The 24295-nt window shown below is 35.3% G+C and overlaps 1 long non-coding RNA gene and 1 pseudogene across 1 annotated transcript in view; one reads left to right on the forward strand and one right to left on the reverse strand.

Moving 5' to 3' along the window:
* The window catches only part of LOC116631708, a 197456-nt gene that overhangs the window by 82059 nt on the left and 91102 nt on the right, over window positions 1–24295 (reverse strand). The window contains exons 2-3 of the long non-coding RNA XR_004299241.1: window positions 10717–10857; window positions 3534–3629 (exon numbers count right to left, since the gene is read on the reverse strand). This is a non-coding gene — a long non-coding RNA (uncharacterized LOC116631708). The remainder of the gene's footprint in view (window positions 1–3533; window positions 3630–10716; window positions 10858–24295) is intronic.
* On the forward strand, window positions 927–2036 carry LOC116631706 (annotated as a pseudogene).

Consider the following 24295-nt stretch of genomic DNA (forward strand, 5'->3'; position numbering starts at 1 on the left):
TCACCCCAGAGCCAGGAAACAGACAACTAACGAAACCAACACACGTTAACAAATATTTTATCATTCTAACCTAATGAAACTGGCTAACTTGATTGATTTATGAGCCTATTTTGCAGAAGTTGACTGACCACCAATGAGACTAGCTAAGATTGGAGTCAACTGGGAAGAATTCTTACAGCTGTGCAGAAGGGACAAGGAAAGAACAAAAGTAACCTCTGTGATGACCCACCTAGAGATCTTTCCCCCCTTCATCATGCTTATGTCACCATTTTCTGAATATGTATCACATTAAGAGGCATGATTCCTGAATACACATGCTCAGAAAGGACACCTCCCTTTGTCCCTATATCCAGTCATCATACTCCAGTCTACCCCTTACCCTTAAATACACCAACCTAACCCTTCAGGGAGGTGGATTTGAGAAATCCTCTCCTGTCTCCTTGCTTGGTGCCCTGCAATAAAACCTTTTTCTCTGCTGCAAAAGACACTGGTGTCAGTGTTTGAATTGATGCACACTGGGCAACAGGCCCTTGTCTGGTAACCCTAAGAATAGCCTCTACACCCCAGAGCCCACTCAAATTATTCAAACAAGCCAATCTTAAACCTGCTTGCCCTGTCTTGCCCATTACTTCCTGTGGAAAACACATTTTCCCCTTTCTCCTTCTGCTTGCCCACATTTTCCCCTTTCTCCTTCTGCCTCCCGACCAACACTGGTAGATCTCCCATGTGGCCTGTGTGGTGTGATGTGTCCCTTCCTCTTAGGAACTGTGAGTAACAAACTATCTTTCCGAGCAGCCAGGGAGGTTCTAGTCTGTTCTGTCTCGCGGCAGCCTCCCCCTTCCACACGATCACACTGAGCTAGTACCCGCGCTTGGAATCGGGCCGCAACCTCAGCCATGCCTGCCTCCTGCCACTGGCTCTGGACCATGGACCCTCGCAAAGTGAGCGAGCTTAGGGCCTTCCTGAAAATGTGTAAGTAGGATCCGAGCGTTCTGCACACCGAGGAAATGCTCTTCCTGCGGGAGTGGATGGAGAGCCTGGGGGGTAAAATACCACCTGCTACTCATAAAACTAAATCAGAAGACAATATCAAGGAAGAAAAAACAGATAGTAAGAAGGTGGAGGAAAACATAAAGGCAGACGAACCATCAAGTGAGGAAAGTAACCTAGAAATTGACAATGAAGGTGTGATTGACCCAGATACTGATGCCCCTCAAGAAATGGGAGATGAAAATGTAGAGATAACCAAGGAAATGATGGATCAGGCAAATGATAAAAAAGTGGTTGCCATTGATGCCCTAAATGACGGTGAACTACAGAAAGCCATTGACTTGTTCACAGATGCCATCAAACCGAATCCTCGCTTGGCCATTCTGTATGCCAAGAGAGCCAGTGTCTTCATCAAATTACAGAAGTCAAATGCTGCCATTCGAGACTGTGACAGAGCTATTGAAATAAATCCTGATTCAGCTCAGCCTTATAAGTGGCAAGGGAAAGCACACAGACTTCTGGGCCATTGGGAAGAAGCAGCACATGATCTTGCCCTTGCTTATAAACTGGATTACAATGAAGATGCTAGTGCAATGCTGAGAGAAGTTCAACCGAGGGCCCATAAAATTGCTGAACATCGGAGAAAGTATGAGTGAAAACGTGAAGAGTGAGAGATCAAAGAAAGAATAGAAAGCGTTAAGAAGGCTCGGGAAGAACATGAGAGAGCCCAGAGGGAGGAAGAAGCCAGACGATAATCAGGAGCTCAGTATGGCTCTTTCCCAGGTGGCTTTCCTGGGGGAACGCCCGGTAATTTTCCTGGAGGAATGCCTGGAATGGCAGGGCGGATGCCTGGAATGGTAGGAATGTCTGGGCTCAATGAAACTCTTAGTGATCCAGAGGTTCTCACAGCCATGCAGGATCCAGAAGTTATGGTGGCCTTTCAGGATGTGGTCCAGAACCCAGCGAATATGTCAAAATATCAGAGCAACCCAAAGGTTATGAATCTCATCAGTAAATTGTCAGCCAAATTTGGAGGTCAAGCATAATGCCCTTCTGACAAATAAAGCCCTTGCTGAAGGAAAAGTAACTTCGATCACCTAATGGATGCCGCAGTAATACAAACCAGTGTACCTCTGACCTTCTCATGAAGAAAGCTGGAGTGCTGTGAAGAGAATCCCTACCCCTCTGCTCCACATGCAACTGAAACATTCTACAGTGGTTTGCCATTAGGGTATTCATTCAGATAATGTTTTTCTACTAGGAATTACAAACTTTAAACACTTTAAACCTTAAAAATATTTTAAAACATATTAAAAGGGTATGTTAGTCTCTACATCTTTATTTACTAATCATTTCAGTTTCTTTCCTTTGGATTAATTGGGCAAGGAAGATACTTCAGTGTGGAAGATTTATTGCTCAGTTTGAGTGAAATAAAGGTTTATTAGTGGGAGGCAAATATAACATTTAAATAGATGAAGTTTGAGTTGGAGATATGGTTTCTGAGGCATTTTGACTTGTCTTTTTAAATGCTTTATTTTTTAAACACAATTTATTTGGATAAAACCATTGCGACAACCAGTATTGCAGTAGGACCTGGAAGTGCTTGGCAGGGCAGCAGCAACTTTATTCCTTTTATGTAGTGTGCACCCATGTGCAGATGCATTTAAATCTTACACTGTGGTGAAGGGATAATTTTTATAATGCTGCAGTAGAATTGGATTACTTAGCTGAGTTCTTGTCTGATATAGAAAATAAATGTTTTGCATTATTTCCACACACACACAAAAAACAAACTATCTTTCCAATGGAAATCTTTGCTTGATCTGTTGACCTCACCATATCTGAATAAGAGCATCTACATTTTACAACAAAGAGGTCAAAGTCCAGGAAAACTAAACGTGCCAAAATCCAAAATGGATTTAAAGAAAGCAGGAAGAAACAAGAGATAAGCTATAAGTAGGGAGAATATGGCAAAGGTCTAGCTCAGGAAGAACTCTGCAAACCCAGAATTCTGATTGTGGTATAATTTTGGTGCCTTCCTGATAATACAGGAGGGTTGCCTTAAAATGGCATATTAACAATTTCTTGAACACACTGCCTCATAAATGATATGTGAGAACTTTAACATTCCTAGACAAGACTCACTATGTAGCATTCCCATGATCAGCGCCCCAATTGTAATCCATACCAAAATGTTAAAATAGCCTCTTGATCATCTCCTGCTTTTTCTTTCTCCATTCCTTAATTCATCTCTTCTACTGTTTCTAAGCCATAGCTTGTACATTGATAAGAATCCTCCATAATTTTTTTTATTTCTTTTTCAATTACATATTGAATCTTCACTATTACATTTAAAGCTATTCAAATACTGTCTCCAGCATAGCCGCCAGCCTGGACTTCCACTATTCCACTCTATTCTCTATCATCTGGCTAACTTAAACCATCCATTGTTCCCAGCACATTCTCCCCATGCGCTGAACTACTCCATCGATAGAAGCACCGTAAAATGTATTTTATAATATTAGCTTTAGAAACAAGTATACCTGGGTCTGAATGCTTAGCTCCTCCAACAAACCGTGCTCTGATCCTGGAACTTTAAGTTTCTTTTTTCTCATGCTGGAGGAATCAGAATGGGTTCCCTGGGGAATCACCAAGATAATAATATCCACATTATAGAATTCTTAAACAGGTTAAATGAGATAGTATGTATAAAGATTTCAGCACAATTTTGATGTGAATTAATTCTAGTTAATAGCAACTGTTATATCATTTCTAACCTTAAAGTAGTGTTCCTGAGTTTTCAAAGTATGTCATATACACTGCCAAGTATATTCAAGAAGTTCTGATATGTTATAATTGATGTCATTTTTCAAACGAAAAAAACTCATACTCAAGAGAAATAACTTGCTCCAAACTCATACAGTTAGGTAAGAATTACAAGTTTCTTCACTGCTTCTTAATTTCACTCTTTCTTCTCTACACTAAGCTGACCTAATGCCCATAAAGTCATTTAGTGAAGGGACTGTGACTCATTCATCTTTTACTTTCACAGTACTTGAGAATTTTTTTTAATTTAAATTAACTTCATTGAGTATTTGTTATGTGTGCGGCATTGTTTTAAGAAATTTATATAAATTATATCATTTAAATATGATGATACCTCACAAGATATATATTATAATGTCCATTTTCAAGTGAGGAAATGGAGAATCACAGAGATTAGCCTGCTTAAACCACACAGCAGTATTTGGGAACACCAAGGCTACCTATGGCAAAATGTGCCACATTAAATAAGCTGCAAGTCAAAACAGGCATGTAATTCATTTCTATTGAATTAAATTTTAATTGACATCTGGAAAATACATCCTCCCACTCTGCTAACGAGTGTAAAAATGGTGACATGTTCTGGAAAACCTGTGTGCATGTGTGTGTATGTGTTTGGGTGTGTATAGTATGAGTGTGCTGTGTATATTTTAATAAGCATTCTAACTTTCTTTCAATACTAATAGAAATCCTCAGTTTAACACATGGCTACTCTGGGAGCAGGGGGCAGGGATAAGGGTGCAGACATACGTGCCATGGGAAAAACCTTTTCAGCCTCCTTTGCAGCTAGCTGTGACCCCGTGGAAAGTTCTGATCAATGGGATGTTAGGAAAAATGATGTAAATTAAGTTCTGAGACATACCTTAAAGGCAAGTGCAAGCTACTACTCCCTTTCCCCATCCTGCTGAAAACATAGATATGATGGCTGGAGGTACAATTTAGACCAGGACAGTAAATATCATTCCCTAGGAATGACAGTATGGAAATCTCAAGGTAGCCCGAGTCCCAGTTAGCTACTGAGCCATCTTGCCTTTACTGAACTCTAAATCCTAACTTCCACTTAAACCACTGTTATTTTGGCTCTCGATAGCTGAATTATTACAAAACTTATTTACTAATTATTTACTTATGACTAAGACAAAGCTAACAAAAATAGAAGGAAACAATTGAAATGTATTTTTGAGGGATTGATGAGTTAAGTATCAAGCCATAGAAATATGGAATCTCAGAGTTGGGAGGGATATAAATAGTCTAATCTACACACAGAGGTGATGCTCAAATCCACTCTCCAAACTTTACAAAATGAAGGAAAGCTATAAATAAATATGCTGAATTAGATGTATCTAAAGTAAAGTGTGAAATTTTGACAGTTGTCAGAACCACATCTATGAGTTAAGGAAGTACCTGTTACTTGAGTGGAGTATGTGCAAAGCACTGGTATGAGCCTAAAACACGCTGGTTCTATATGAGATGCCACAGGAGGGACAAAACTGTCAGGAGACACTGAGGAGGCCCAAAGGGGGTATTTCTGAAAAGAAGATTATCAGATGCTCACATAAGATTTACCACTCAATGCTATATCTAATGTCTATTTTGTTCATCTAATTCAGAAGACTTTGACTTAAACTGTAGGGACTTATTTTCTCTTATTGTGTCCCTCAGTGCACATCTTCAATGATTTCCTTCATGGGAAGCAGGACTAGATCACATGAGACTCATTTTGGCTTTTAAAATATGTGTATTATGAGTTATATTTGCATGATTATGCAGACAAGTTGAAAGTGAGGTCATTGTTGCTGTACAAAGAGAAACTGTGGTTTATTCTCATGTTTATGCCACCTGCTCAGAAGGAAAACAAAACCAAAGATGCTTACATGCCGATAGTGCCTTAGCTAGCAGGAAGTTCAATACTATGCTCCTTAGCAGTGTGACACAGCATCTGTCTAGAGGCCTGAGAAATTGTAATATTCAGGCATTCAGCAAAGAGATTCCAAGAATGATTAAGACATGTTACTCCCTTCTGTACCTTAAGGGGCAGAGATGGGTAAGAAAAGAACAACTTGCCCCATCAGCAACCAGGATCTTCCTGCTTGACTTCTGGATTAACCCAGTCCCTCACCCCAGAGTTTAGAGGCTTGCACTAACCCTGTAGCACCAAAGCGAGGCTTCACACCCATCTTCCTGAATGTATCTTTCCTGAATAGAGCCTCAAGAACTGATTATAAAAGGCCAACCTAAAAGATGCTCTAAAATCTGTTGAAAATTCAATTCTCTTCATCTAACGTAATTGCTTCTCCAACCATTTAGCATATTTCTCTCTCTCTCTCTTTTTTTTTTAAAGATGTGATTCGTATGTTCCATTGAAGTGGGAATAAACTGTTACAAAATGTATTTTTGTAAAAAGAAAAAAGCAGGACTACTTGGAAAGTTTTGTTTGACTTGCATTCTCCACTGGTCATGTGCCCACAAACAATGCTGCTATGATCTATTATCGAAACGTATTTTACTCCTTTAGAAGGGCTGAAATAACTTCTAGTGGTTATGTCACAACTAGCTAAAAATAAAAGCATTCAATTGTACATCTCTATATTAATTGTATTTGTCACTATTTTTATATTGTAAAAAAAGTATTATTAACATTTAAGCAAAATAAATTTTTTTATTTAATAAACACTCTTAACCTGATTATTTGGTTGGAGTTAAAGGCCAGGTATTTTATAAAATCACAATATCATCTTCTTGATCATATTTGCTTATTATAAAAAATGTTTAAAGAAAAAAATTGTAACTATGTGTGGTGATGGATCTTAATTACACTTACTGCGGTGATTTCACAATATATACAAATACTGAATCATTATGCTGTACACCCGAAACTAACATAATGTTAGATGTCAATTATATCTCACTTAAAACAAATTTTTTTTTTTTTTAGAAAGAGAGCACACAAGCAGGGGGTGAGGATTCAGAGGGAAAGGGAGAGAGAGAATCTTAAGCAGGCTCCCCCCCAGCACAGGAGCCCACACGGGGCTCAATCCCACAACCCCGAGATCATGACCTGAGCTGAAATCCAGAGTCGGACACTTAACTGACTGAGCCACACAGGCACCCCAATTATATCTCACTTTTTTAAAAGTTCAAAAAATGTATGAAATACAAGTGTAAAGAAGAAATAATCCCATCATAGAAATTTTAACAAAACCATATTCTGCTACATTTTATAAAATGTTAACATATCCCATATTTTATATTTAAAATGATATCACAAGCATTTTTCCATGTTTAAGATATCTTCTGTTCTCCTTGATATTTTATTTGCATTCTTTTTTGCTACATGGACTATATTTTATTTGCTTTTAACTCCTTAAGTTTCTTGGAAATCTTCTGGCAGTAGAGGTTAAAGATTTTTCTAAATATATTTCATTATAGTGCTGTTCAAAATAAAGAATAAATGTACTTCATTTAAGTCACCCCCTTATATGATTAAAAGAAATTAAATTTAGGTTCCATCTGTCCCTTATTGTGGTGGCAAGGCATGTGGGTTTAGCTCTGTGATAAAGGGCCCCGGTCTCTGCATGACGTCCACATCATCAAGTTCAGGGGCACAAAAACTAACACATTTAAGTTCATCCTTGTGGCTCTAGCTCATGCTTGTGCACTCCAGGTTGTTCTTTTTTAAAAACAGCTTTATTGAAGTATAAGTTACATTCCATAAAATTCACACAGTGTAGGTGTACAATTTATTGACTTATAGTAAATTTACAGAACTGTGTATCCAACAGCATAATCCAGTTTTAGAATATTTCTAACGGGGCCTTTTCTGAATATTTCATATAAATGGCTTCAGACAATATATAGTCATTTGGACCTGACATCTTTCATCTAGCATAATGATTTTGAAGTTCATGCATGTTACAGAATGTATCAGTGTTTTGGTTTTTTTTATTATATGAATATACTACATTTTGTTTATACATTCATGATAGAAATTTGAAATGTTTTTGATTTTTGTCTATTTTGAATATGTTGCTATGAACATTTCTGTTCAAGTTTTTGCATGAACATATGTTGCCATTAGATTCATAGAAATAGATGTTCGATTCTATGATAGGTAAGTTTATATAGCTATTTATGAAACTGCCAAACTGTTTTCCAAAGTAGCTATGCCATTTCACATTCCAACCAACAATGTGTGAGGGTCCTTGTTTCTCCACATCTAGCCAATATTTGTTATTAACTATCTTTCCTATTATAGCTATTCTAGTAGGCATGCATTGGTACCTTCTGATTTTGATTGGCATTTCTCTAATAACATGATTATTGAGTACCTATTCCAGTTTTTATTAGCCATTTGTATGTCTTCTCTGATGAAAGGTCTGTTCAAGTCTTTTGCTTATTTTTTAAATTAGGTTGTCTTACTATGATCAAGTTGTGAGAGTTATTTATATATTTCAGATGCAAGTCCTTTATCACATACGTAATTGCAAATATTTTCTCCAGTCTATAGCTGGAGTGTTTCTGGACGTTTTTAATTTTTATGATAAAAATTTATAATTTTTATGATAAAATTTTTAAAAATTTATCATTTTTTCTTTTTTGGTCTGCTTTTGGTGTCATTTCTAAGATCTTTGTACCTAATCTAGGGCCACAAAGATTTTCTCCTATGTGATCAACCTAGAAGTTTTAGCTCTTACATATAGCTCTATAATCCATCATGAGTTATTTTTTATTTATGGTGTGAGGTATGAGTCTAAGTTCTTTTTTTTTTTTTTCCAAATAGATGTCCAATTGTCCCAGAACCACTTGCAAATTCTATCCTTTTCCCCACTGAATTTCCTTGGCACTTCTGTGCCAGCTTGTTCTGGCTCTCTCTCACTTTACATCAATCTTTGTTTCCCAAATGCCTGCCCTATAAGTATCAAGCTCCAGCATCAGACAAGAAGACAAATGTTGCAGAGACTGTTTAAGCAGCTCCAAAAATTGCATATGGTTAAAATCCTTAAGATAGATAGGTAGATAGACAGACAGACAGACTGTTTCTTACTGGTTTTGTTTCTTTGATTGAATTCTCACTAATAATCAGGACTATACTTACTCTACAATGCTGAAATTTTCAACTAAAATTTTTTGTGGTAAATATTACTCAGCCAATCAAAGATTTGCTATTTATATTGAGAGTTGTAAATATTCTCTAACTACTAGTTAAGCATACCTCTGTATTCTACTGGTTTAGTGTTCACATCTAAGTCCTTTAATTTTACAAACCTCCCAATTCTTGAGATGCTGAATTTACTCATCTCTTAGTATGTATATAATAAGTTGTTTTATGCCATCCAGGTCTGAGGATGTCTTTCTGTTGAATTTATATATAAATGAAAATTTAATTGTGTATTAAATTCTTGACTCAAGGGATGTTTTTGTTTCCTTGGAAAACCATAAGGAAAGATATATGTTTATTTTCTCATTCTTTTGTCAATATAATATTAACTCTCCTCTTTTTACTTTTCCCAGACACTTCCAGAAATTTTTAATTAATACATTTTGAAGATGTTCTCCTGAGAGCATATGATTAGAACTGCTGTGCTTCTGATAAATTAAAATCCTTGTCATTAGGCCATGCCTCTCTGTATATCTTATTGGACTTTTTAAGCTTAAAGTCTACTCCTTTTTTTTTACATTAATATAATTACTCTAGTTTTCCTTTACTTAGTACTTCCCAGAAAATCTTTTTTCATTTTTTACATCCCAACTTTTCAGTTTATTTTTGTTTTAGATATACTTCTTAATAATATCATATGATAAAAATTTGCACTTTATCTTATCTGATAATTTTTCTTTTAATTGTGTAATTTAACCCAATTACGTATATTGTGATTAAGTAAGTGCTACCATCTTCTTGCTTGCTTTATATTGTTACCACTTTTTCTCGCCCTTTTTGTCCTTCCTTTCTGGGGTTAAGTATTTTTTTCTTTGTTTTCTTCTTATTCCAATTTTTTTCCTTGTAGATATATACAATTTGTTCTTTCTTTTTAATTGGTAACGCTTGAACTTTTACCATGCATGTTTATTATTTAATGATTTCTAAAGTTAATGTATTAATCCCACCCATGAACAACATAAGCACTGTAGACTATGTTAACTCATTAGAGAAGGGATTGATGAGGCTCAAACATGGACAAAAGCAATAAAATCCTGAAACACTTCTTCAAGGTACAGCATAATATCTCATTTTCTGTGAAATATTATATCAGTTTCCCAAAAGTTGATCATTCTCTTGCCCCCATCTCACTTAACACACTAATTGTCTTTGTGTATATGCATACTTTAGTATGATTTCCTTGAGGATAAGGAATATATCACCTTTTTTTTAGTAGTACCTGACACCAGACATAGTATATATTAGTATACATTTAGTCTAGTGAATGAATTTTAAAAAGTAACAATTTTATGTTCCTATGCATTTATGACTTTTCGTTCTCTCATATTTCATGGAGATAACCAGCTTTATCAAAAACTTTACCCAGCATGACCACTCATAAGAGAGAAAACCTTAGTAAGATTCAAATCACAGTTCATATATTTCGTATATATGTGTCTACACTTTTTATTTTAAGTATTATTCTGGTCTTTGCCCCTAATTCATCCAAACAGCTTAAGTATAATGATTTTAGTTTGAGAGAAGCAGGATTAGGCCTTTTACAAATTATTCTATAAAATTAAATCTGTGTCATAAAGAGTTCCATGTGTTTAGGAAGCAAAAGAGGGAAGCTGACCTAATTATGGCTGAGCTAAATGAGTTGTGGTTATTCTTATGTTTATTCATATTATTTTGAAAGAAAAATGAAAACTATCATATGCTATCTTAAAACACCTTCTGCATTATTTTCTCAAAATTTTATTTACCTTTGTATGTCATGCTGCTTTCACATTCAAAGTTTTTCCAAACTCTCCTAGGGCAAGAATCATGGGCTGTGCAGATCTGTATCCTCCCTGGCAGCCAACATAGCACGCAGTGGTCACTTGGTAAATTTGTGATCATTGTGTCTAGAAACAAATGAATACATGAGTTAGTGAGTGAATAAAGATACAAGAGAATAACTAAATGCAATGGCCTGTCATTTTCTACCTAGCTTTTTTGCAACTTCCCCATTATTATTTAGAATTTAAATTTTATTTAAATGTATTTAAAATTATTTGAATATATTATTTTGTTTAAAAAAGGAACATTTCTTTTTTTGTTTGTTTGACTGTTTTGTGTTTTTTTGTGTAGTTCAAACTGAAACAGGTCCATAAGTTTATGAGTGTGCATTAATAAATATTCCTTTTAGTTATTAGAAATGGAATGAATTACATAATCATATTTTGAAAAGAAACCAACAAAAATGGAGAAAAGAGGTAACATGAAAAAGAGAAATAGACCAAAGGGTTAAAAAGGACCTCTGAAACACATCTGAGATGTGCACCCAAATGCAGACAAAATTACACATTAGTCATTTCAGATTATGGAGTACAACCATCCTTCCTAACAAGTTGACTTTTTTAAAAGTCACCAGAAATAACTTCCCAATATTAAATCAAAATTTCTCATTATGATAAAAGATAAACATGACTGATGCTGTGATAAAAGTCTCATGTGTACTGATTGTTTTATTTATTCCTCATGATCCTTTGACCTAGGAAGAAAAGATGAAACCAAGGTTTAGAGGGGCTAAGATATTGGCAGAACCAAGACTTGACCATAGGAAATCTGATTTCAGGGTCCACCCTCAAAATTATTATACTCTTTGCTTCCCAGTGCAGTAATATAAATAATTCTCTTCATAGCCATTTGGTAGTACAACAACAACAACAGATCTTCACTCTTAGGAACCCTCAATTTAATAGATATTCATATATTTGAGGTTACTTTTTAGAGTTAATTCCTATTTTAAGAGGCAGTAATATAGGGATAATTGTAGTCCCTGCTTCTTCCTCTATGTCCTGCTCCAAACATTCCACAACACATCCCCATCCCCTCCACATAGACACACCACTTTTTAATCTGTCAGTTTTTCATATGTTCTTCAGCTATAGCAAATAGGAAGATAAGAATGCTACTAGTACTTGAAATTTCATGTTTCCAGAACCATCCAAGAGGTAGGTGACACAGGAAGTAAGACAGTTAAGTGACTAAGAATTTAAGCTCCAGAATCAAAGTGTCTGGCCTGTAATTACTATTTGTGAGACATCAGGCAAGGGAATAAAACAATTTCCAGTTGTTGTAAGGATCTAATTATATAGTCTCTATAATGTTTTTCACTTAGGCATGGCACATAGTAAATGCTCAACTAATGTTAGATATCTATGTTAATTCTTGTCTGGAAAAAGATCTAGTATCAAATTGTGCCATAATTAAGTTGTTGTTTGTGGTGCTTTTTAGCAGATTCAGTATGTCAGCTACATAGAAAACCATCTATTGTCCAAATGTTAACACGTTAATTATTTAGAGGACTCCTTTGCAATTCTGCAATTCTACATAAAGCAGGAAATAAATGTGTTACAAGAGCCATATTAAGTTTCTGCCATGGAAGATAAAGGCATTCTGATATTATTTAGATGTAAACATTGTGCCTCTTATTTAACTATTTATAAGGCTCTAAACTGCAATTGGGGAAAGTACTATGTGGTTGCAGGCATTTTTCTGGCCTACCTTTATGAAGAGATGGGATAGCTCTCTTTAAAGAACACAGGTTTGAAATGTCCACATCAGAATATTATTTCTGCCATCTACACAACCAACATGAATCTCTAGTTTACCTGCTCTAGCTTCTTACCAGAAACTTCCATCTCAAATCACGCATTCCACTTATGGTAAATACCTGACCCAAATATCCAGTTGGTATAATAGCAATATACTCTCAAAATCTCCAAACCTGATTCCTACATTAAACCAGATATCCATAAAGCCACATGCTGTGCTTGATCTCATTATACCTTCAGTTTTCATAAACTGTTTCTAATTGTAAAACTATTATCAAATACATCACTCATTTTGTCCTTTATGAAAACATCCACATAAAAATGCCCTCTAATCTCAGAGCCAGATTAAAAATACAAATATAAATATACTTGACAAATTTCTAAGCTTCCATTTTTGGATAATGAGAGCTGTGCAACATGCCAGCTACTAGAATGAAGCTCTATTAAATTTGAGTTCAAATATAAAGCTTTTCACCAACATTTTTATCTTTGATTATCTTAAATAGTTTTATATTTGTCAGATAATTTTTAAATCTGATTTTCATACTATCTATTAAAAAATGGAGAGAGAGTGAGGGAGGGAGGACTCACACAAAATTAGAAACTAAAGAGGAGAAATAACAACTGACACCACAGAAATACAAAGGATTATAAGAGAATATTATGCCAACAAATTGGACAAACTAGAAGAAATAAATAAATTCCTAGAAACATATAACCTCCCAAAACTGAACCAGGAAGATACAGAAAATTTGAACATACTGTTTACCAGCAATGAAATTAAATCAGTAATCACAAAACTCCCAACAAACAAAAGTCCAGAACCAGTTGGCTTCCCAGGTGAATTCTAGCAAACATTTAAAGAAGAGTTAATACCCGTTCTTCTCAAACTACTCCAAAAATCAGAAGAAGGAAAGCTTCCAAATTTATTCTATGAGGCCAGCATTACCCTGATACCAAAACCAGATAAAGACACTACAAAAAAGAGAACTACAGGCCAATATCTCTGATGAACATAGATGCAAAAATCCTCAACAAAATATTAGCAAACCAAATCCAACAATGCATTAAAAAAATTATTCACCACAATCAAATGGGATTTATGTCCAGGTTGCAAGGGTAGTTCAATATTTGCAAATCAATCAGTGTGATATATCACATCAACAAGAGAAAGGATAAATACCATATGATCATTTCAATAGATGCAGAAAAAGAATTTGACAAAGTACAAAATCCATTCATGATAAAAACCCTCAACAAAGTAAGTTTAAAGGGAACATACCTCAACATAATAAAGGCTACATGTGAAAAACCCATAGCTAACACCATACTCAATGGTGAATAACTGAGAGCTTTTCCCCTAAGGTCAGGAAGAAGACAAGGATATTCAATTTCACCACTTTTATTCAACATAGTACTGGAAGCCCTGACCACAACAATCAGGCAAGAAAAAGAAATAAAAGCCTTCCAAATTGGTAAGGAAGAAGTACAACTTTCACTATTTGCAGATGACATAATACCATATATAGAAAACCCTAAAGACTCTGCCAAAAAACTACTCAAATTCATAAAGGAATACAGTAAAGTCACAGGATACAAAATCAATATACAAAAATCCATTGCACATCTATACACTAATAATGAAGTAGCAGAAAAAGAAATTAAGAAAACAGTCCCATATAAAATTGCACCAAAATAATAAAATATGTAGGAACAAACTTAACCCAAGGAGGTGAAAGATCCATACTCTGAAAATTATAATACACTGATGAAAGAAATTGAAGATGACACAAACAAATGGAAAGATAATCCATGCTCTTGGATTGGAAGAACAAATACTGTTAAATATCTATATTGCCCAAAGCAATCTACAGATTTAATGCAATCCCTATCAAAATATCAATAGCAGTTTTCGCAGAACTAATAATCCTAAAATTTGTATGGAACCACAAAAGACCCCAAATAGCCAAAGCATTCTTGAAAATGAAGAACCAAACTGGAGGTGTCACAATCCCCAGTTTCAAGATAGACTACAAAGCTGTAGTAATTATAACAGTATGGTAGTGGCACAAAAATAGACACACAGATCAAAAGAACAGAATAGAGAGTCTAGAAATAAACCCAAGATTATATGGTAAATTAATCTGTGACAAAGGAGGCAAGAATATGTAATAAGAAAAAGACAGTTTTGTTTTGTTTTAACAAACGGTGTTGGGAAAACTGGACAGCTACATGCAAAAGGATGAAATTAGACCACTTTCTTACACCTTACACAAAAATAAACTCAAAATGGATTAAAAACCTAAATGTGAGACCTGAAACTACAAAAATCCTAGAAGAGAGCACAGGCAGTAATTTCCTTGACATTGACTGTGGCAACATCTTTCTAGATACCTGAGGCAAGGGAAACAAAAGCAAGAATAAACTATTGGGATTACATCAAGATAAAAATCTTCTGCACAGCAATGGAAATAATCAACAAAAATACAACCTACTGGATGGGAGAAGATATTTACAAATGATATTTCCAACAATGGGTTAGTATTTAAAATACATAACTCCTATAACTCAACACCAAAACCCCCCCAAATAATGCAATTAAAAATGGGCAGAAGACATGAACAGACATTTCTCCAAGGAAGACATACAGATGGCCAGCAGGCACATGAAAAGATGCTCAACATCACTCATCATCAGGGAAATGCAAATCAAAACCACAAAGAGATATCACTGCATACCTGTCAGAATGGCTTAAACACACACACACACACACACACACACACATGAAACAACAGGTGTTGGAGGATATGGAGAAAAAGGAACCCTCGTGCATGTTGGTGGGAAAACTTGTTTCTCAAGTTTCATCTTTCTTCAATGGCATTCAACATAGGTGCTCTCCCCCTTTTCTTAAGTACACTTTTTTCACTTGCATCTCAGGAACACCTCACTCACTACCTCACTGGCTCCTTCTACCTCTTTGGTTAGCTCCTCTTCTCCAACTTCTAATGGCAGACTCTTCCAGGACTTAGTTCTTGGACCCCTTCTCCATCTTAATTCCTTTCTTTGGTGATCTCATCCAGTCTCAAGACTTTAAATGCCACCTGTATTCCAATGACTGCCTCCCTGACAGAGCCATTAGCCCTAAACTACTCCACCCATCTCAACTGAGGGCAATTCTATACTTAAATTTCCTCAGGTCTGAAACTTTTAGAGTCATCCTCTTTCTTCTCATATCTTATATCCAATCTCTCAGACAATGTCATTGCCTCTAACTTTGAAATACATCCAGATTCCACTACCTCTCACATCTCCACAGATTCCACCTTGATTTAGGCCAACATCATATCTCACTTGGATTACAACAATAACTCCTAAATAATCTCCTGCTTCTGTCCTTTTCCTACTACAGTCTATTCTCAATGAAGTATCCAGGTGGATGTTTTTACAGCATAAATGATATCTCAATTTTCAAAAGTCTCCAGAGGCTTCCAACTTCACTAGAGAAATAGCCAAATTCCTTTATTCATTTAAATGGTGTACTGTTACTTCCTCCCCCTCTTTTTACTGTTACCTCTCTTATATCATTGTCTTGCTCACTTTACATTGGCCTCTTTGTTTTTCTCTAGCATATCAGACATGTGCCCACCTCAGGGCCTTTGCACAGACTCTTTCTTTTGCCTGGAATGATTTAATCTCATTTCTTTCAAGATCTTTTTCATTCCCTCCTTTGCAATGAAAGTTACTCTGATGGCCCAATTTAAAATTATAATCTGCTTTCCACACTCCTAACTCCTCTTCATTTCTTTCTCCTTTCTTTGCTTTACTTTTTAAAATTTCCTTCCATTTAATTTAGCACTTTTTAACATACTCTCAGATTTACTTATTACATTTATTGACTACTGGCACATACTAAGGATGTAATAAATATTTGTTCAATGAACATGGAAAGAATATCTGTATTGATCAGCGTTCTTACAGACAACAGAATCCACTCTAGGTGACCTGAGGAAAATTATTAGCTAGTTCCCTTTATCTTTGGTACAAATGAGATTAAAAAATAAATAGAAAGTGACTTTTTTATATAATTTCCAGAATCACATGGCAAAATTTTCCAGCTAAAAGAGCAGCTGCTGCCATTACTCTGCCCCATGATCAGAAAGCAAATAAGGAAACTGTTGTCATTATCTGAGCCCAAGAAAAGCCAAATCTTCTTGTCCGCATTCTTGCCAAAATATCTTGTCTCTTCCCTCATGACTGTCACAGTAGAAATGCCCACTTGGCCAAAACGTAGGTCATAAGCACAATCATAGCTGAAGGGCCATCTGATAAATGTAACTTTTATCTTTCCAGTATTTCATCTTTGATCTTTCCAGGAAGTCTTGCTCCAAGGGAGTATGAGTGGATGTTCAATAAGCCAATTACATTATGTATCATAACCCACACTGTGGATACTCAACATCAGTAAGGTCATTAACTCCCACACTTAAACCTCTAAATAATAGCAATGTTCTTTGCCTAACCATAAGGCAACTTACCTCACAAAAGTGGAAAAGACCTTCTCCTCAAAATAGGAAATTCAAAATTTAATCAAACATTGCAACCATTTCTGAATGATCAGCCCTCCTCAAATTTAGTCTCATTCCTCTCTCATTATCCTATAAATATATATCCTATAATTATTATGATCAATACCACCACTACTCTTGTGTAAAATGTTAGTGAAAATAGAACAAAAGGAGGGAAATTTGTAATATATAACTAAATATGTGACAGACTAGAAAGGGAAAAAATAGCTTAATCTTCAGTACTATAAATGATCACAAGGCCATATAATTTGTAACTTCCTTTATTAACTACACACTCCATGTTCCCTTGGCTCCTAGGCAGCACTAGGAAGGACTCCCAAAGGATATGTATATGTATATATTATAAAATAAGTATATATATAATATCAACTATTTTTATCATATTGGTTGTAAATATTTTTTCATTTGTTCTTTTCTCTATTGACTTTTTACTTCTAAGATTTAAATTATTAGGGGATAATACCCTGATATCTCCCCTTGATTTCTTTTATATATCTTTTATACATTATTTTATACAAAGTTTTACATTCAGCATTTTTTACTAATATAGTTTTTCTTTTTTACCCCTAGTTTATAGCATTTCTTTTTTTTTTAAAGATTTTTTAAAATTTATTTATTTGAGAGAGAGAATGAGAGAGAGAGAGAGAGAGCACATGAGAGGGGGGAGGGTCAGAGGGGGAAGCAGACTCCCCGCCAAGCAGGGAGCCCGATGCGGGACTCGATCCAGGGACTCCAGGATCATGACCTAAGCCTCAGGCAGTCACTTAACCAACTGAGCCACTCAGGCGCCCTATAGCATTTCTTAATGTTATAATTTTTAAATCTTTTAATCTATCTGGAATATATTTGGGGATCTGACCATGCTCTCATATATATTCCATTTCTATTCTAACACTTCTATATCTATGAGGGCAATATCACTGCTTTCATAGGTTTAGATTTTTATTCATTCATTCATTCGATTAAAAATATTATACAAGTTAGTTATGGGTGTTAGGTGATAAGGATAATGAGATGATATCTTTATTATTATATTCTAGTGATGGAAATGGTTAGTAAATAAGCAATTAAAACAATTCCAGAAGGTAGAGCAGCATGTCAGAGGAAATAAGTGGGATGCAGTGATCTTTAAATAGGAAAAAAAAAAAAAGATAATACAGAGAACATTCTTCTAATAGTAAGTTTAGGGAAGATCTCTTTTTGGTAATTAGACTTTTAAGCTGAGAATCAAAGTATAAGAAGGCAGCCACAATGAAGGAGCCAGATGAGGACAACCTGTTTTTTTCATGTCCTAGGAGAGAAAGACTGAGCATAATTTCTGTGTTGATGAGAACACCACAGGGGAGTGGCTAGAGGTTTAGGATATTAAAATAGACAGAGTTAGAATACATAGGGCCTTGTAGTCCACAGAAATTTTGGATCTAATCCTAAATACAACAAAAAGGAAAGATGTCCTTTTGGCTACTATTCAGAGAATTGATACGAGAACAACCCTGGAAGTAGGGAGTCTCCTTAGAAAGTGACAGTTATTAGTGCTATCTGCCACATACATGGAATGATTACACTTCTTGGCCCTCTTGTGGCTTGGAGAGACCATGTAACATTCTAGTTACTGAGTCGTGAAAGGAATAACATGTAAGTTCCAGGCTGAAGCATTTAATTGGCAGTGTGAGATCATCCAGGGTTCTCACTCATTCTCCCTACACAACAACTGGCAACGTTAGATGTGATGCCTGATCCATTTGTCTGGGACATAGAGTCCAGAGATGTGCAACAGAATCTCAGTCTATTCATGATGGACAAAAAAGCATGTCCTCAGTACATCTTTATTATTACAAACCACTGATTTTGGGACCATTATTTTTTTTCCAGTTATATTGAGGTATAAATGACAAATAAAATTGTAGGATATTTAAAGTGTATGATGCAATGATTTGATATGCATATACATTGTGATAGGATTTTCAGGGCCTTTATTATAGCGTAACCTAGCCCATCCTGACTGAACACAAATGGCCATTCCAACAGTGTAATTAGAGATGGTTGTGGCTTGAGCAAGATCCTAGCAGTGAAGTTCAGAAGTTGACAGATTTAGCATTTGTTTCTGGCTGGTGGGTAGTGCTTCGCAATAAAATGTATGAGGTAAGAAAGGGAGGTGTCAAAGAAAAACCCCACTTCTGACCTTAATAAATAGTGCCATTTACCGAGATAGAGAAGTATAGATTTAGACCAGGTATGATGGAAGGAAAAAAACTCAAAAATTCTGTTTGGACAAGTTAAGATTGAAATTCTCACATGTAGCTGTCACACAAGCAGCTGAATATGTGATTTTTGGACCTGAGATCAAAAGTGATAGTGACATTTATAAAATTTGGGAGATGTCTGAATATACATGATGTTCAAAGCTATGGACATGAATGGGATTGCTCAGAAGGAGGTTAGGAATACACCCCAGAGCCAAGTCCTTAGGAACTCCAGCATTTAGCATTTGGTAGAAGAGAAGATGCAAACAAAAGAAATTATGAAGGAGACACTAATGATTAGAAAATAAATACCAGGAAATTTAGTGTCCCTGAAGGGAAGAGAGGAGATTTAAAAAAAGAAGAAAAAGAAGAAGGTGGGGGGGGGCATAATCAATTGTGTTGAATGACGTTGAGAAGTCAAATAAGAAAAAGACTAAGAAGCGCTCATCGGGCAAGTCACTGTAAACCTTGACAAGAGCATTTTTGATGGAGTAATGAGCATTGAAGGCCAGACAGGAGTGGGTGAAGAGTAAATGGATGATGAGGAAATAAAGACAATAGGAGGTGAGAGACATGAAGGGGGCAAGTTCCTGGAGGAGTCTGTGAGGAAAGAAAAGTTTTATTGTAGTTGCTCTATAGTTTTAATGGGAAATAAAAAATATATTAGTTTTTTTAAAGTATATTAGTATGATTATGGAAATGATCCAATCAAGATTGATATTTTAATATCTAGTAATTTAAGTATGCCTTCAATTCTTTTTCAAAAATGACTTCAGCCAGATTTTTTCATCTTCTTTTACATTCATTTGTGGGTTTCTTTTTTAACCTTTGTTAATTACATGTTTGGCAAACCATGGCTAAGTGCAGAACTTCCCTTGGGTTTTTAATAATTGAACACTTTCTGAATTGTTTAAAATTTTTTGCTATGAATTTAAATTGCCCTTTGTCTCATGTCAGTAGGCTTATCTGAGACACAGAGTTGTGTGAAATTTTTTGTCTTCTTCTTAATTCTTCAGTAAATTACAGTAAAACACTCATTAGCTGTTATTTTTTAAATAATTTGAAAGCAAAATGGAAAACATAAAAACTCTCCCAATACTTAAAACTATTTTAATATCAAATCAAACTATGGTCAAGTTTTCATTGAAAATATATTTTTATATATTTACATATGTAGATGTGTGTGTTTATCTTTAGTTCCAGGAGTGAAATAAAGAGTAGTCTGTAATGCAGTTGAAAAGGGATATTATCCCGTATGGGGAGCCAGCCTACCTCAATTAGCAATTGCAGACAAATACAAATAAAAGATTTTTTTAAAATTCTAATTCCAGAAAAAGGAAATAGTCTAAACTGTCTTAATGAATGATTATAATTTTCACTTTTAAAATTATGTTTCCAATTGGTCCTAAGAAATACTTTTGAATAAATTTTTTTCTACATGGCTATTTGTCAGATCTAACAGTATTTTTATTGCACTTTATTTTCAAAACTACTCTTAAATTTCCAAAGTAAGAATTCATATGGTAACCATATTTTGTGAATTAAACTCAGTAGAGTTTATTTTCTTAAACAGTTGGTAAGAAAATAGGGGAACTAAACTTTGCCTTGTTTTAATATTTATTTTAATATGGAAAATCTCAGGTATGTACATTAAAGAAACCGCAAATGCTTCATATATAAAAATAATTACTTTTGTTGCACTAAATCCCTTATATACCATCAGAATATATGTGTGTGTATATATATATATATATATATGGTATTTATATTATTATAACTTTCCTGTTATGTTAGAGATGTTGACTCTCATAATGTTCATTTGCCCAATTTGCTAATTCTAGGAATGCATGCATTTAAACACTTAGAGAGAGGAATGTCATCTCCACTTCTGATGACAAATTTAATCTCCACAAGAGAATTAGGCTCAAGAATCAATAACCTGGGTAACCTGACTACCAAACACTAACACGTGAGAAAATGTATACAAAAAATTAAATGTCATTCACAGAATTCTCAGGGAAACATATAGCCTTTATATAAGTATCCAGATGTACATCATAGAGGTTACTTTTACCTCCTTTTTATCCAGCCCATGACTCCCTTGCCATGGAATTCAAAGAGCACAAGACCTCAAGTCATGGAATCTATTCCCAGCTCTTCTGATAACTTGCTTTTGCACTTTCCAAATACTTAACCTGTCTGTGCTTAGATTTCCCCTATAAATTAATGAGGAGAGGGCTGAATGCAAATAACTTAAATCTAGGTAAAAAATAAATTTATTGGGAAACTAAATGGGTACTTCACAGAACCCAAAGTAAAATGCAGTAAGAGGACGGGAATCTGTCAAAATCCTAGAGGAGAACATAGGCAGTAACCTCTTCAACACTGGCCATAGCAACTTCTTTCAAGACACATCTCCAAAGGCAAGGGAAACAAAAGTAAAAATGAACTTTTGGGACTTCATCAAGATAAAAAGGTTTTGCACAGCAAAGGAAACAGTCAACAAAACTAAGAGGCAATCCACGGAATGGGAGAAGATATTTGCAAATGACATTTTGGATAAAGGGCTGGTATCCAAGATCTATAAAGAACTTATCAAACTCAAGACCCAAAACCCAAAAAATCCAGTCAAGAAATGAGCAGAAGACATGAACATACACTTCTCCAAAGAAGACATACAAATGGCTAACAGACAGGTGAAAAAAATGTTCAACATCACTAGCAGCAGTGTCCACAATAGCCAAATTGTGGAAGAAGCAAAGATGCCCTTCAACAGATGAATGGATAAAGAAGATGTGGTACATATATAAAATGGAATATTACTCAGCCATCAGAAAGGATGAATACCCACCATTTGCATCGACATGGATGGAACTGGAGGGGATTATGTTAAGTGAAGTAAGTCAAGCAGAGAAAGACAATTATCATATGGTTTCACTCACATGTAGAACATAAGGAATAGTGTGGAGGACCACAGAGGAAGGGAGGGAAAACTGAATGGGAAGAAATCAGAGAGGGAGATAAACCATGAGAGACTATGGACTCCTGGAAACAAACTGAGGGTTACAGAAGGGAGGGGGTAAGGGGATGGGGTAATTGGATGATGGTTATTAAGGAGGGCACGTGTTGTGATGAGCACTGGGTGTTATATGCAACTAATGAATTGTTGAACACTACATCAAAAACTTATAATGTACGATATGCCGACTAACTGAACGTAACAAAAAAAAATAAAAATTAAATTAAAAGAACTGAGGAACTAAAACCAGGGGGGTGGGAATCTTTTGGGAACTATTTACTTTCTGCTTTTCTCCCTTTGTAACCAAATGTCTGATATCTGCTTCTTTTTTGTCTGATTTTTCTTCTCTCTCCCTCCACCTTGGCTCCACCAGTCACATGTCCCAAACATGGTCATGATCACTCAGATACCTTATAACCCCATACGCACAGTAAAATGAGCAAGTCTGTCCAACATCAATTCAATTCTTGGGAGACAAAATGGCCTAATTTAGGTCATGTTTCTCCCTTTGGTCCCACCAGTTGTAAGCAAAGGACAGGAAGAAATGGAATTATGGGGAATAGAGTATATTCAGCAGGGACTGGGCAGAAGGCCCTCTGACAGTTTTTGTTACAAAGTAATATGGATTGGAAAGAAATTGATTGGTGAAGGAAAAGTTTTGCATCTCTGGATTCTTCTCCAGGCATTTAAAGATTTATAAGCATAAATGGAGGTTACAGGCAACAGTGATTTCAAAATGTATTTAAGTGTTTTAAATGCTGGATATAGTTATCAATAATTTCTTCTGTGGCTTGTTTGAATTTCTCTCTACACTTAATTTTTATTTCATTTTTATTTTTATTCCAGTAAAATTAACATACAGTGTTTTATTAATTTCTGGTGCACAATATAGTGATTCAACAATTCTATACATTACTCAGTGCTCATCACAATGCGTGTACTCTTAATCCCCTTCACCTATTTCACCCACCCTCCCATCTACCTCCCCTCTGGTAACCATCAGTTTGTTCTCAATAGTTAAGTGTCTATGTCTTGGTCTGTCTCTTTTTTGTTTGTTTGTTTTGTCTTTAAAATTCCACATATGAGTGAAATCATATGATATTTGTCTATCTCTGATTAACTTATTTCATTTAACATTACACTCTCTAGATCCAACCATGTTGTTGCAAATGGCAAGATTTCATTCTTTTTTATGACTGAGCAATCTTCTATTGAATATATATACCACCTCTTCTTTATCCATTCATCTATCAATGGATACTTGGATTGCTTCCATAATTTTGCTATTGTAAATAATGCTAGAATAAACATAGGGATACATATATCTTTTTGAATTAGTGTTTTCATATTCTTTGGGTAAATACTGGTAGTACAACTACTAGATCACATGATAATTCTATTTTTAATTTTTTGACGAACCTCCATACTGTTTACCATAGCGGCTGCACAAGTTTGCATTACCACCAACAGTACAAGAGAGTTCCCCTTTCTCCACATCTTTACCCATACCTGTTGTTTCTTGTGTTTTTTATTTTAGCCATTCTGGCAGCTGGGCGGTGGTATCTCTTTGTGGTTTTGATTTGCATTTCTCTGATGATGAGTGATGTTGAGCATCTTTTCATATGCCTGCTGGCCATCTGTATGTCTTCTTTGGAGAAATGTCTGTTCATGTCTTCTGCCCATTTTTAATTGCATTATTTGGGGGGTTTTTGGTGTTGAGTTATAGGAGTTCTTTATATATTTTAGATACTAACCCATTGTTGGAAATATCATTTGTAAATATCTTCTCCCATTCAGCCCTTTTGTTCTTGAAGAAGTCTCCCAAAGATCCCTGCCCCTCAGCACATGCTCTGAGATCAGTAAATAAATCTCCTTCCTAAATACCCCAGGCATTT

Source organism: Phoca vitulina, unplaced genomic scaffold (genome assembly GCF_004348235.1).
Source record: "Phoca vitulina isolate PV1807 unplaced genomic scaffold, GSC_HSeal_1.0 scaffold5, whole genome shotgun sequence".
Taxonomy (NCBI): Eukaryota; Metazoa; Chordata; class Mammalia; order Carnivora; family Phocidae; genus Phoca; species Phoca vitulina.